The sequence below is a fragment of the Tachypleus tridentatus genome, chromosome 4 (assembly GCF_004210375.1).
Source record: "Tachypleus tridentatus isolate NWPU-2018 chromosome 4, ASM421037v1, whole genome shotgun sequence".
NCBI classification, from domain to species: domain Eukaryota; kingdom Metazoa; phylum Arthropoda; class Merostomata; order Xiphosura; family Limulidae; genus Tachypleus; species Tachypleus tridentatus.
In genome coordinates, this window is record NC_134828.1 from 109,274,068 (window position 1) to 109,287,603 (window position 13,536).

The following is a 13,536-nucleotide window of genomic DNA, read 5'->3' on the forward strand; positions in this document are numbered from 1 at the left end:
CCCAACGACTGAAAGGGCGACCATGTTTTTGGTGAGGAGGATTCGAACCTCGACCCTCACATTACGAGTCGAGTGCCTTACTCACCTGGCCATGCTGGGTCTTAGCCTAACATTCTACGTTTCCTGTTATTTACTGAAGTTTACATGACGGATAAATACAGGCATTAAACCAACTACAGAAACTCATTCGTGACGTCACCACCTACCCTACAGTATTAGCTTCGAAGGCCTAACTGTTTGAAAATACCCAGTTTTCAAGTACGATGATATGGTTATGTTAAGTCCTGTTTCAGATGAGCGTTAATGTTAATTTTATCTTATAAAAGAAAAATTTAAAATAACTTATTAACTGTATTCATTCTAGATTCCGCCTACCTTAAAAGGAAGTTCTGAGAAAAATGCTGTATTTATATATTTACGTAGTTTAACACGATATATATATGTGTGTAGACAATACATTGCTTTATTAATAGTTTATTGTAAAGAGTCCACTTCCCAAAAAATGAGAAAACTGAAACAGCGAGCGGTAAGACAAGTCTGTTATTGTGAGATTGTGTTTATAGCAGTGTACTCTTATGAAAAAATAAGAAAACTGAAACAGCGAGCGGTAAGACAAGTCTGTTATTGTGAGATTGTGTTTATAGCAGTGTGCTCTTATGAAAAAATAAGAAAACTGAAACAGCGAGCGGTAAGACAAGTCTGTTATTGTGAGATTGTGTTTATAGCAGTGTACTCTTATGATTAAACATTATTCACAAAAAATAAATTTACTTTAAAAACACAGCATGCTACTGAATATAATTTATAGGATAAAACGTAAACTTTCTGTTATCGAAATAATAAGGGGGCCTGGCATGGCCTAGCGCGTAAGGCGTGCGACTCGTAATCCGAGGGTCTCGGGTTCGCACCCACGTCGCGCCAAACATGCTCGCCCTCCCAGCCGTGAGAGCGTTATAATGTGACGGTCAATCCCACTATTCGTTGGTAAAAGAGTAGCCTAAGAGTTAGCGGTGGGTGGTGATGACTAACTGCCTTCCATCTAGTCTTACACCGCTAAATTAGGGACGGCTAGCACAGATAGCTCTCGAGTAGCTTTGTGCGAAATTCAAACAAACAAACGAAATAATAAAAAAACTTAAATGAAATTTACCAGTTTTCAATCTATGCTAATTATGAATTACATAAACTAGCTTTTTTTTCTTACACGGAGGTTATCTTTTTCCTGATATTTTTAATATATGTATAAACTTTTAAAATTTGAAGTTTTAAAAGCTGGCGAAGCAGTGTACTCCTTAGGCCTAACTATTGTGATAAAAAATGTGATTTTACCAACTTCAGATATAATTGTTTTCTTTCTTCTTTCTAGCTCTCTCCTTATTTAAATTAGATGGTTCCACAAAGTGTCTCTTTATCAGATATTTTGTAAAATCTTATAAACCAAAACTTCTATAAATACATAACTCAAATGATTAAAAAGATGTTTTTTTTTTCGTATTATTACTAAATATTTTATTAATATCAACAACAACAATGGAGTCCTTCGTTTAGTTCTAGTGATATTCTATGTATTATATTTTACACTTATGTACCAGATAAGAAGGACTTGAACTGTTTCTTTTATTTCAAATAATTAATATTTAGTTATTTTCATGGCTAATCGAAAACCAGCATTTTATCAAACTTGCTAGTCTAGAAACCCTCATATCACCAAGTTGAATCACAGCCTCTGGTTTGTCGAGTCTAGAGTTTCGTGGAACCAGAATAACATAATGTTTGTCCTTTTCACCATATGTCTCCTTCCCTTCAATAGGCCTAGTGATACTGTTGAAAAAAGAAAACTAAGTCACGAACTGACACAACAATTCCATTCTGAAGGAAATCTCAAGAATGTGACTTTTTTTGTTGTTAAAAGAAAAATGACACATTTGTTGGATAATAATGGCGTGACCTGGCGTTTGTTATGGGTAGAACATAATGGTATTAAAACTTTTTATGGCTACGCCTAAGTATTCAAACATAAACCTAACGTGGAAAAAAAAATTTAAACGCACCTCTAATATTTCCACGAGATTAGATACTCATAAAAGTATTACGAAGATTCCTGTTTAAGATTTAAGTAACTTATACTTTCTGACTAGTTTCTCAATAATTTTGGAATTTAGATAATTTCTAGTCGCTTTTTATTTAAAGCAGTTGGTTTTCTTTTTAGATCCAAAACAACATTCTTAGATTCTGTCCACGTTTATTATCATGGTTATTATTCACTGTGACAGATATTAAATGTCCTATATTTATGAGAGTACTAATAACATATTTACTTATTTTTTAAATAAAGTAATGTTATATGTCTGTATATCTTTCTCTTCACTTCTATTAAGCCTTATTTAACTTTTTTTTATATTATGTTGAAAGATGAAACCCTCTATAATATATGTCATTAATTGATTACACGATAAAAATATAAAGTATCTTGAAAATATTAAAAAAAGGTGTTAAATATACTATTAGAAGTTAACCACAGAAATATTTGTTTCTCTCCTGATAACTGTATTAAAACATGATATAAACTTTCACCCTGTAATGACCATCCTCAACACTATGCATTACACTACTGATACTTCAGCCTAGTCTCCTGACTCACCTAAAGGAGTCATAGACTCGTGTCTTATGTTATTCTTAGAGAGCCAGATGACTAAGCTTTGATACTCTAATAAAATTATTTGTTTGATAGATCAGGTGACTCGAACTCCACTCACTATTTGTAAGATGAAACTCTTTATCCAAGTCAAGCAAATCGCAACTAAAGTCAAATAACTCATCATTTGTGTTCAAAGACTGTATACTATGGTCAAATTATTCGTAAATGTGTAAAATGTAGATAACACGTACCCCGCTTGGGTTGTAAAGACCACAGTAAATCTGTAAAATGTGGATAACACGTATTCCGCTGCTTCTAAAGACCACAGTAAATCTGTAAAATGTGGATAACACGTACTCCGCTGCTTGTAAAGACCACAGTAAATCTGTAAAATGTGGATAACACGTATTCCGCTGCTTCTAAAGACCACAGTAAATATGTAAAATGTGGATAACACGTACTTCGCTGCTTGTAAAGACCACAGTAAATCTGTAAAATGTGGCGTACTCCGCTGTTTGTAAAGACCACAGTAAATCTGTAAAATGTGGATAACACGTACTCCGCTGCTTGTAAAGACCACAGTAAATCTGTAAAAAGTGGATAACACATACTCCGCTGCTTATAAAGTCCACAGTAAATGTGTAAAATGAGGATAACACATATTCCGCTGCTTGATTAAATTTAGAAAGAGTACTTATAATAATAAACGTGAGGACCTTCATTCTGGAGACATCTAAAGTATTTCATTCTTTCATAGTTATGGTCCCTTCACTCATACTTAAATAAGGTTTATGTGATGGCTTAAAAGTCAAATTATTTCAAAAGAAAATATTGTTGTAGAAGTCCAATTCTTTTACAATTGGAAAATTAAACCTTTATTAAAACGTACAATAGGTACCAACCTATAAACAACTGTTTTCTCACTGTTGGTAACACATTTGGAAACTTAATTGTTGTTTACATTTCAGTTTGTCTACAATAATTTTGTAATGAGGATAATTGGATAGGAAGATACCGGTATTTACAATGAGGTCATGACCTGAATGTTAAGATGATCCTCTTGCGGGTTCAAATTCCATCTCAAAATATAACGGTTATCGCAAAGAGACCTCGTGTAGCTTTTCGACAAATTTAACAGACAAATACTGCAAGACTGTTGCGGTTGGATATTACCCATCGTCACCATTAGTTGTCTGTACAAACACAAAACCCAAGTTGGTTGTTGTTGTTTTTTGCTGGTACACAAACTACCATTTAGTTCTGATCCTAATTTACGTCTGTTAATATTAAACTAATATTAAGGAGAAAAAATTGGTAAAGAAATAATTTTCTACTTTGATCTAACTGATATTACTGTAGGTGGAGCTTTGGACAGAAAAGACATTGTAGATTCGAGAACTTTAATGGATTGCAACAGTCTCTTGGCTGAATAGGGAACGACGTTTTGGCTTCTGTATTATAGCCTACGTTAATAAATGTGGAAAAAAAAACTATGCTTCGAACTAAGCAATGTATATTACATGTTCCTGAATAAGACATCTCATGTACAATATACCAGTACATCCTACTTTGTATTACACGTAAATCGATAAAGTATCAACCACAGAACGTATTTAGAAAGAGTATAGATATATATTATATATTACTAAATAAGGTATCCAACACAAAAGTAACCTTGACATGCATTACACGTTACTAAATCAAAAATTCACATCACAACAGACCCTTACCCACATTACGAGTTACCCAAAGAAATATTCATCACATAATGGACAAAAACCTTTATTATAATTCACAACTAAATTTTTAGTAATATAGACGTAAAATAATAAAATACGCCACTCAACAACGCAATAGACAATGAACTATGTTACCTCTTTAAAAGAAAATAAAAACATACAATATAACCTATATTACAAGTTATTAAATTAAATATCTACAATACACCTGTATTACATGTTAATAGATAAATCATCTACCACACTGTTAAACCCTGATATATATTACACGTGATTTGAAGAGACGTCCACCATATGATATACTTTACTGTGTATTATACTTTTCTGTGTATTCATTGAAACATTTGCCATACATCACACAGTATAACCTATATTACACTTTACACACTAAAGTATTAACAACACAGAATATATTACACGTTATTCGTTGGAACATCTACCATGCAGCAGACTCTACTCTGTAGCACAAATTGCCCAAAGAAACGTGTACCGTATAATAGACGTAACCTGTATTACATAATACGTGATAAAGTTCGAGGAAACGACAAACTCTGACCTATGAGACGTTACTCAAAAACACACCCTTCATAAACTAAACTAGAAAATACTTTACAGGGTATAAAAAGTATACCCTAATGTATATCACAAACAGAGAGTAGACCCTAAACTACATTAAACGTTACTCGATAAAACATATTACAACAAAGTATTATATAATTAACACCTTGTTTGTTTGTTTGTTTTGAATTTCGCGCAAAGCTACACGAGGGCTATCTGCGCTAGCCGTCCCGAATTTAGCAGTGTAAGACTAGAAGGAAAGCAACTAGTTATCACCACCCACCGCCAACTCTTGGACTACTCTTTTACTAACGAATAGTGGGAATGACCGATACATTATAACGCCCCCACAGTTAAAAGGGCGAGCATGTTTGGTCGATGGGTCCGCGACCCTCGAATTACAAGTCGAGTGCCTTAACCACCTGGCCATGCTGGGCCACATTACACCTTAATACATAAAACATACACCTCACACTATATCTGAGTCTACATTATAAATTTGTCAAGCAAACGTTCATAATACAGTAGACCTTGAACCGTTTTCCACATTACTGAATTGTATAAACCCACATCGCTCGTTACTCAAAGAACCATGAAGTATGTTGTATATTGCACAGAGAAAAGACCACCATTCAACATAATTTAATCTATATTATGTATCAGTAAATAAAAGTTCACCAGAGAGCAGTTTCTGACCTGTATTTTGTGTTACTAAAGAAAGAAATCCACACAGGTTTCTCTAAAACCTGTATTGGCCTCATTTCGTGAGTCCTATTTCTATTGTCTTGTTTAGCATCAATTTTTAATAACGTGTGTTTTTATAGGTTTGGATATACATTTTATTTCCTACATTACACAACTGAAGTGTTGTCAAAATGCGAGTTTAATTGTATTAGCTGGTATGGGTATTAAAAGTTTAATTAAAGTAAAGTACAGAACAAAGTTTCAACCTTCTTAGGTCATCTTCAGGTTAACAAAAAGAGTTTGAGTCATTTTTACTTCAAGAGGGTTTCTCGTCATCACGAAGAATGTGACTTTTATGGTCTAATATTAATTTAACTTTTGTCAGAACCTAGTCTTATTAATTTTGAGAAATTGTTAATATAGACTTAATTACATCATCAATTAATCTCCTTTTACTTCTAAAGCAAAGCCAATTTAACTCAAATTTCCTTAGAGTTAGGGTTACTTATGTCAAACAAATGTATACTCGCTAATCAGGAACCACCATTAGCCTTCTTCACTCAGCGGAACTGTCTGGCAGGTTTGCTTGTAAAGCTGTAAGAAGCTTTCAGAAGTTTCTCACAGCTTGTGATTTACTTTGAACGAACTGGAAGACGGGTTGAAGAAAGGGTGATTAATGAGGCTTCCACCCCTCACCATCATCATATAAGTCAGACTTTACTGTGTACTTAGATTCGGTCTTTCACGCACATTCATGAACCAAAGTTTCAGGTTGCTGTGGGAAAGTCACCAATTATTTGAGGAATGTCTCTGATAGTTTCAAATGTATACACCAAAAAGATGTCCTTGTTAGAATGGGCAACAAGTCTGTGAGCTAATTTTGGGTCACAAAGAATGTATTTCCAGAGTCGTAGGAAGCGATAAGTCCATTCAGATCGTAGACATGAATATTTTTTATGGCAAGTACAGCTACGCCTTATGTATTTAAACTTGCTTATTCTACATCAATACAAGAAATTTCCTCAGGTCTTCCTACAAATTACATGCTTAGGACACATCGTTTAGCAATGATTCCCCATCAACCTTTTTGCAACCTTCACCTGACCTGCAGCTTTACCTAGATCATGATCATAACATTTCAAATATAGCCAAAATACCCACACTGTATGTACTTTTGATACGCTTATTATAGACCATTCCAAGGGGGTCATCGTTCTTATGTTTATGGACTTTCAACCTGAAATCCAAGAGGTTCGATTTCACTAAAGGTGGACAGAGCGCATATAGACAGTTAACCAGCCAATTGTGTAGCTTTTCGCTAAGCAACAACTATTTATGCTGGATTAGTTTGGTGGATATTTCAAATTTATTATATTAGAATTTTTTTTAAAAAAAGAAGCCAGATAAAACTGTCGTAACTTAATAATAACAATTACGTAAACTTTTAAACACATTTAAACTTGAAAAACATTGAAACTTTCGATACAAATTATAAAAGTTCTTGTTAAGCAAATAGCTACCCAAAGGGCTATCCGTGTTCTGCCCATCACGGGTGTCTAAACCTGTGATTAATATGCTATTTAGGAGTGTGGTTAAATTTTACATCTGTGGTAATTAGTTTAAAACTTCATTAAAATATATTTTATGTGATAAGATGTTCACACGACTACATGGTCCGACATGACCAGGTGATGGAGGGCGCTCAACTAGTAATCTGTGGGTAGTGGGTTCAGATCCCTGTCACACCAAATATACTCGCCATTTCAGCCTTAGGGGCGTTTTAGTGTTACGGTCAATCCCACTATTCGTTTGTAAAAAGAGTAACCCAAGGGTTGACGGTGGGTGGTGATGACTAGCTGCCTTTTCTTTAGTCTTACACTGCTAAATTAGGGGCAGATATCCCTTTTGTAGCTTTGCACAAAAATAATGTCCACTTGCAATGATCGCTCAATGACCAGGTGGCTAAGGCATTCGACTCGCAATCTGAGGGTCGCGGGTTCAAATCTCCGTCACACCAAATATGTTTGCCATTTCAGCCGTGGGGGCGTTATAATATGACGGTAAATCCAACTATTTGTTGGTAAAAGAGTAGCCCAAGAGTTGGCGGTGGGTGGTGATTACCAGCTGCTTCCCTCTAGTATTACACTGCTAAATTAAGGACGGCTAGCGCAGATGGATCTCGTGTAATTTTGCGCGAAATTCAAAAAAACAAACAAACACAACTACCTAAAGCAGTGTTTGTTTGTATTAGATTACTGGTCAAAACAAAGTCTTCGACTGTACCAAAATATTAAAATATTTTGTAAAGACATTACTCTGTAACAAAAGATTCAGGCAGGGCTTTAGGAAGCGATAAGGCCAGTCAGACCACGGCCTGACCATTTTTCTATGGCATGTATAGTTAAAATTTATATATTAAAACTTGCATATTTTAATTTAGTACATTACGTCATGTATATGCAGTATTTATAGTTAAAATCCCTCAAGATTCAATCTCATAGATTGAATGTTCAAACATATTTAGGAGAGTAATGTGTTAATAGCCTGACAACTCCTAAAATGTTTTCTATGGCAATGTAATGAGGTATTAGAATTTTCAATCTAAATAGCACCTTTTGTGTACATTTATTAAACGAGCAGGTCTAAGACCCTAGAGTTCAAGTACAGATATCCTAAAATGTAACCATCGACTAGAGCAGTGGTTCCCAATCTTTTTTATGCTCCACACCCCTAAAAAAATTTAATATGTTCTCGCACCCCTCACAGTAATTATTTATTTAAGAATAAAGGTGAAGGTGGCCAAAACAAATGTTATCTCGCACCCCTTGGGGTTGCGAGCACCACTGGTTGGGAACCACTGGACAAGAGAAATGAGAAGAAAACTAGTCAATTGCACCGAGAGTCATAAGGGTCTTGTATAGCTTTAAGTCGAGAAAACCAAACTGACTGTCATTAGGAAAAAAATCCAATAACGAAACAAAGCAATGTATTCAGTGTCATCGCAGCGCGAACCTTAGACCTTCCTATCTAAAGCTAGGCCACACTTAACTTAAAATAGGTATAGATTACAGGTAAAAATACACGTAAGTAGATTTGTTTTTCAGACAGTTTGTAGTAAAAAGTTCATTCTTTTTCATAAACCTTTTGTCGGAAGATAATTTTTAAATTACTGGTGACGCAGTCTTGCTTTTATATGAATATTTAGATTAATGGTCAAGTAATCTTCCACATCGACACATGATGACATCAAATCCGGAGAACAGTTGCAGATCAGAGACATGATCAGATCAAATCAGCTCCAGAGAACAGTTGCAGATTCTACACCGAGACATGATCAGATCAGATCAGATGAGATCCAGAGAACAGTTGTAGATTGTACACCGAGACATGATCAGATCAGATCAGATCCAGAGAACAGTTGCAGATTCTACACTGAGACATGATCAGATCAGATCAAATCCAAAGAATAGTTGTAGATTCTATATCGAAACAGGACCAGGTCAGATCTAGCTGATACTTGGAATAAAACATTGGTAAAAATAACTAAATGAGAGTTTTGTATCTTGCCACTACACTACCACGTAAATGATCTCTCTCACTCTGATTAATGAATAATACAAGTTTCTATCTCTTCAAAAAACTGAAACATCTCTAAATTTAGTGTTAAAAATATGAAAGCTATAATGTTTAATTAATATTTTATAGTAAATAGAACAATGGGTAATTATCATACAATTTTACTTTAAAGTTTGAAATGTCTCACACGAAGTTCTGGTTCTATTCCTGTTCTCACGTTTTATTGTACATTCTATAATATTATTATTATTGGTTTAGTTTAATTTTAGAAAATTTGTACTTATTTTAACTGTACTTTCTGATGTTTCGATTGTGAATTTTAGTTTGTTTGGGTAATAAGGTCCATTATTAACTCTGATCAGGAAACAGCAGTAATATTTTGTTATTACAAGCTATATATCGTCTTATACTATTCGCTATAATTATTTAAAAAGAAGCTTTAACTTCGTGTATTATTTTATTTTAACCAGTAAGACTACTGCTAGTTTTCTGCAAGCTTGACACCGAGTTTTGTCTCTAAATAGTTCTTGTAAGTCTAGTATTTCTAGCTGTGTTATTTTACTAGTTTGTCCGAGTTTGGTAACCCCCAAACTGGCCTTGTAAGGTTACTGACTCAAGAATCGGGATAAACAGTTTGACAGTTTCACAAGTTAAATCTGTCTGCTTGTGATTAGTCAAATATTGAGTGACGCAACTTTTCGGGTCAGGCTTTTTTTTTAATATATAAAAGAAGAAAGGAAGAAATCCTTCTAGTTTAGTTTTAAAAGGATCATCGTGACCTGAATTAGTAGACTACATAATTTTCCTTTCAGTTGTGTAACTTCGATATGTCAAGCTTAACTTTGGTTGTAACCACTTTTAGAAATATCTTATTTTAGGTTTATTTATATTTCAGCTACAGTATTCTTACAATTGTTGGTTTTTTTTTGTTTGAGCCTTCCACTTAATATTGTGGTGTAAGGAATATGAAGCTAATGTTTGTTGTTTTTATTGTAGACCCACATGACATCCATCTTCCCTTGCATCACGAACATCATGTAAGGAACATGAAGCTAATGTTTGGTGTTTTTATTGTAGACCCACATGGCATCCATCTTCCCTTGCATCACGAACATCATGCAAGGAACATGAAGCTAATGTTTGTTGTTTTTATTGTAGACCCACATGGCATCCATCTTCCCTTGCATCACGAACATCATTCATGTAAGGAACATGAAGCTAATGTTTGGTGTTTTTATTGTAGACCCACATGGCATCCGTCTTCCCTTGCATCACGAACATCATGAAGGAACATGAAGCTAATGTTTGGTGTTTTTAAGACCCACATGGCATCCGAACGAACATCATGAAGGAACATGTTAATGTTTGTTTTTTATTGTAGACCCACATGGCATCCATCTTCCCTTGCATCACGAACATCAATCATGTAAGGAACATGAAGCTAATGTTTGGTGTTTTTATTGTAGACCCACATGGCATCCATCTTCCCTTGCATCATGAAAATTATGATGTAAAACCTATTTGCCTGAGCCCGTTATTTTCTGTAACTCAATAAATATGGTAAGCTTCTGTTTCTCTAACCAGGACATTTTGCTTTGTAGGAAAGTACGAGCCACTTCTTTTTACCCTAATGTAATTTGTACTGCATATACATTTAAACAACTGTACTTAGATCTTTTTTATATATATAAATTTGCATCTATTTTCTAAGTGTGGTTCATTACGGTTTAAATGTCGAAAGCCAGCAAGCTACTGGAAACTAATAGTTCTAAAATTGTTATAAAAACCAAGTTATATGCAGGTGTTTTTCATTTGTTTGCTAGTTTTGTCCTCACATTTCTGTTAATTTGTCCATTATAGAGTAAAATCATCACCTTTTGCCTCTGTGGTTGTATAACTCTACTAATGCATTCTGGTATTGAACAAATAGCTTCTCGGACAGCGAAATGTAGCAGACATAAGACAGATGTGAAATGCAATTTTTATTCACCTCTGATTTTGAACCATAGTAGATAAATCGAAAGGCCTGAGTTGACTGGTTGTTGAAAAGTCGTAACCAAAAATTAGCCATTTCACACAGGTAATAGTTAAATACTATAATTTAAGTCTAAACTTAGCACGTGACAAATCTATGCACGAACTTTTAGTCAAATATTCTTTCTAAACAGCTGATAGAGAAACCTATACAAATTGCCTGGAATAGTTTAAAATGAATAACACGTCGCCAGAGGGCGCGACGTGTATGTCGACCTCAGATAGTGTAAGGGACATAATGATTTCACTAGAAATTATGACGTCATAATTCCACAAATTTTCACCAGAAGACGCTACCGCCTACCAATGATGTTATCAAGACGACGACACCATATTTGCACAAAGTGTCATCAGAGGGTACATCGCTAGAACGTCATTACGAGCGGACGTCAGAGATGATGATGTCCAGAGGGTATGGGTATCTTAGGAAGAAGTGATATCATAGTTTGGTACCAGAAGGCCTGTCACTATAGAGGGATTCTGCTAGCATTGTTTATAGGTGGACTGTGTTTTTGTAAATAGAAAATATAGGAGGATGTGGTTGTTAGGTCAATTGTATTAATATAGGCGGATGGTCTTATGGAGGCAAAAGTCTTTAATTGATTGCATACACATTTCAACTTAACTTGGATCGTGTACGCTATACATTGATGTTACTGTATTTTGGTAGGACAGCATCCAAGTTTCAACATGTTTCATCTTACTTTTCACTTACTTGTGCATCTATAAGAAGATAGTGTTACTAACACATTTAACTTACTGCTAAAAATGTTTTACCAGACTAATGTTTTTATAAATATTGAACAATATGACCAGACAAGTTAGTATGATTTGGTACACGTTTGTCAGAAACTGATTATAGTTTATTTTTTATATTTAAGCATACTTTTTACAATGTCCTAAAAAGAACACTTACTTAGATGTCATGCAATAAATTAATGAAAATGCTTACAGTTTCACTAGTCCAACTCTGTACTATCCATATAACTATGCTCTTAGCAAAATATTTCGATTTGTTGTTTCTTACGGTAAAGAGCAAGAACATGTGTGTTTTCTTATAACAAAACCAAATTGGGCTACCTGCTGAGCCCACCGAGGGGAATTGAACCCCTGATTTTAGCGTTGTAAATCCGAGGACATACCGCTGTACTAGCGGGAGGCAAACAAAAACACACAGAACCGATTTTGATTTAACGCAGTTACTATATTTTCTGTAGTTAAGCATAGTTTTTCAGTTGATGTCCTGAAAAGGAAACTTATTTAAATATCAGGTGCTTTCAATAGTTTGTCTTTTTATATATACCTATGTTTTTGACAAAATATTTTATTTTATTTACATTCATGCAAACAGTGTTCTATAGGACATCTGATGTTTCACTTTTACAAGTCAATGAGATAACTATTATAGCATACATGTTATCCTTTGTTTGAGTAAGATAGCCATTATAACAAATAATTTATCTTACATGCTGTTATCGTCTTGAAACGAATACTTACTTTGCTACGACTAAATATAATAATTGAATGACTTACTTTTCACCCATACATTTTCTACAGAACATTCATTCACTTGAAGACAAAACTTTCTTCTTCAATAGACCTTGAGATTGTCTGATGTCAAAACAGTTATTTGTTGGAAGGTCATCACAGGATCGTTCATACGAATTGTGGGGACAGCGACATCAAGACTAGTGCCAGTCTTGATATACCTTGAGTGTTAAGAAATACAAAAGTCATCACATGGTCACAGACATATAGAAAGCGTAATTTCTCTAACTGAAGAATGAGGAACTCATTGTCTATGTAGAGATATAATTACATGCGAAACTATTATTAATTTTACATAATTAAAAGTTATTGACACAATATTTCTTTTCAATGCTATTAATTTTATCACAATAAAGATTTTGCAATCTAATCTTACATAAAAAGACATATCTATTAAGGAGCTATATACATGAAAACGTTTTACAACGAAATCATGAACAGACATATTAATATCTTGCTAATATCCAAGTTTAGGTAGGAGTTTTTATTTTTACACTTGTGTCGACAACAATAGTGAGCTTAACATATACAATATTGTCCACACACATACTACTTTAACAAAACCTCTGGTGCTGTAAACATCATAATTTATAATTTTACTGAATTAATTTTAACACAAATTATGCTCATTTCGTATCAGTTTGAAAGGTTTTATATAGACTGTAAACAACTGTACTGTAAACAACTGTAAACAATCAGTTAAAAGATCAGTTTAATTTTCTCGCGTTATAATTTACATACGGTCCAAAAAATAAAATT

At 34.1% G+C, this 13,536-nt stretch overlaps 1 long non-coding RNA gene across 1 annotated transcript in view; it reads right to left on the reverse strand.

Moving 5' to 3' along the window:
- Positions 1–1,388: 1,388 nt before the first annotated feature.
- The window catches only part of LOC143248401 (uncharacterized), a 30,056-nt gene continuing 17,908 nt past the window's right edge, over positions 1,389–13,536 (reverse strand). The window contains exons 2-3 of the long non-coding RNA XR_013026969.1: positions 12,763–12,938; positions 1,389–1,821 (exon numbers count right to left, since the gene is read on the reverse strand). This is a non-coding gene — a long non-coding RNA (uncharacterized LOC143248401). The remainder of the gene's footprint in view (positions 1,822–12,762; positions 12,939–13,536) is intronic.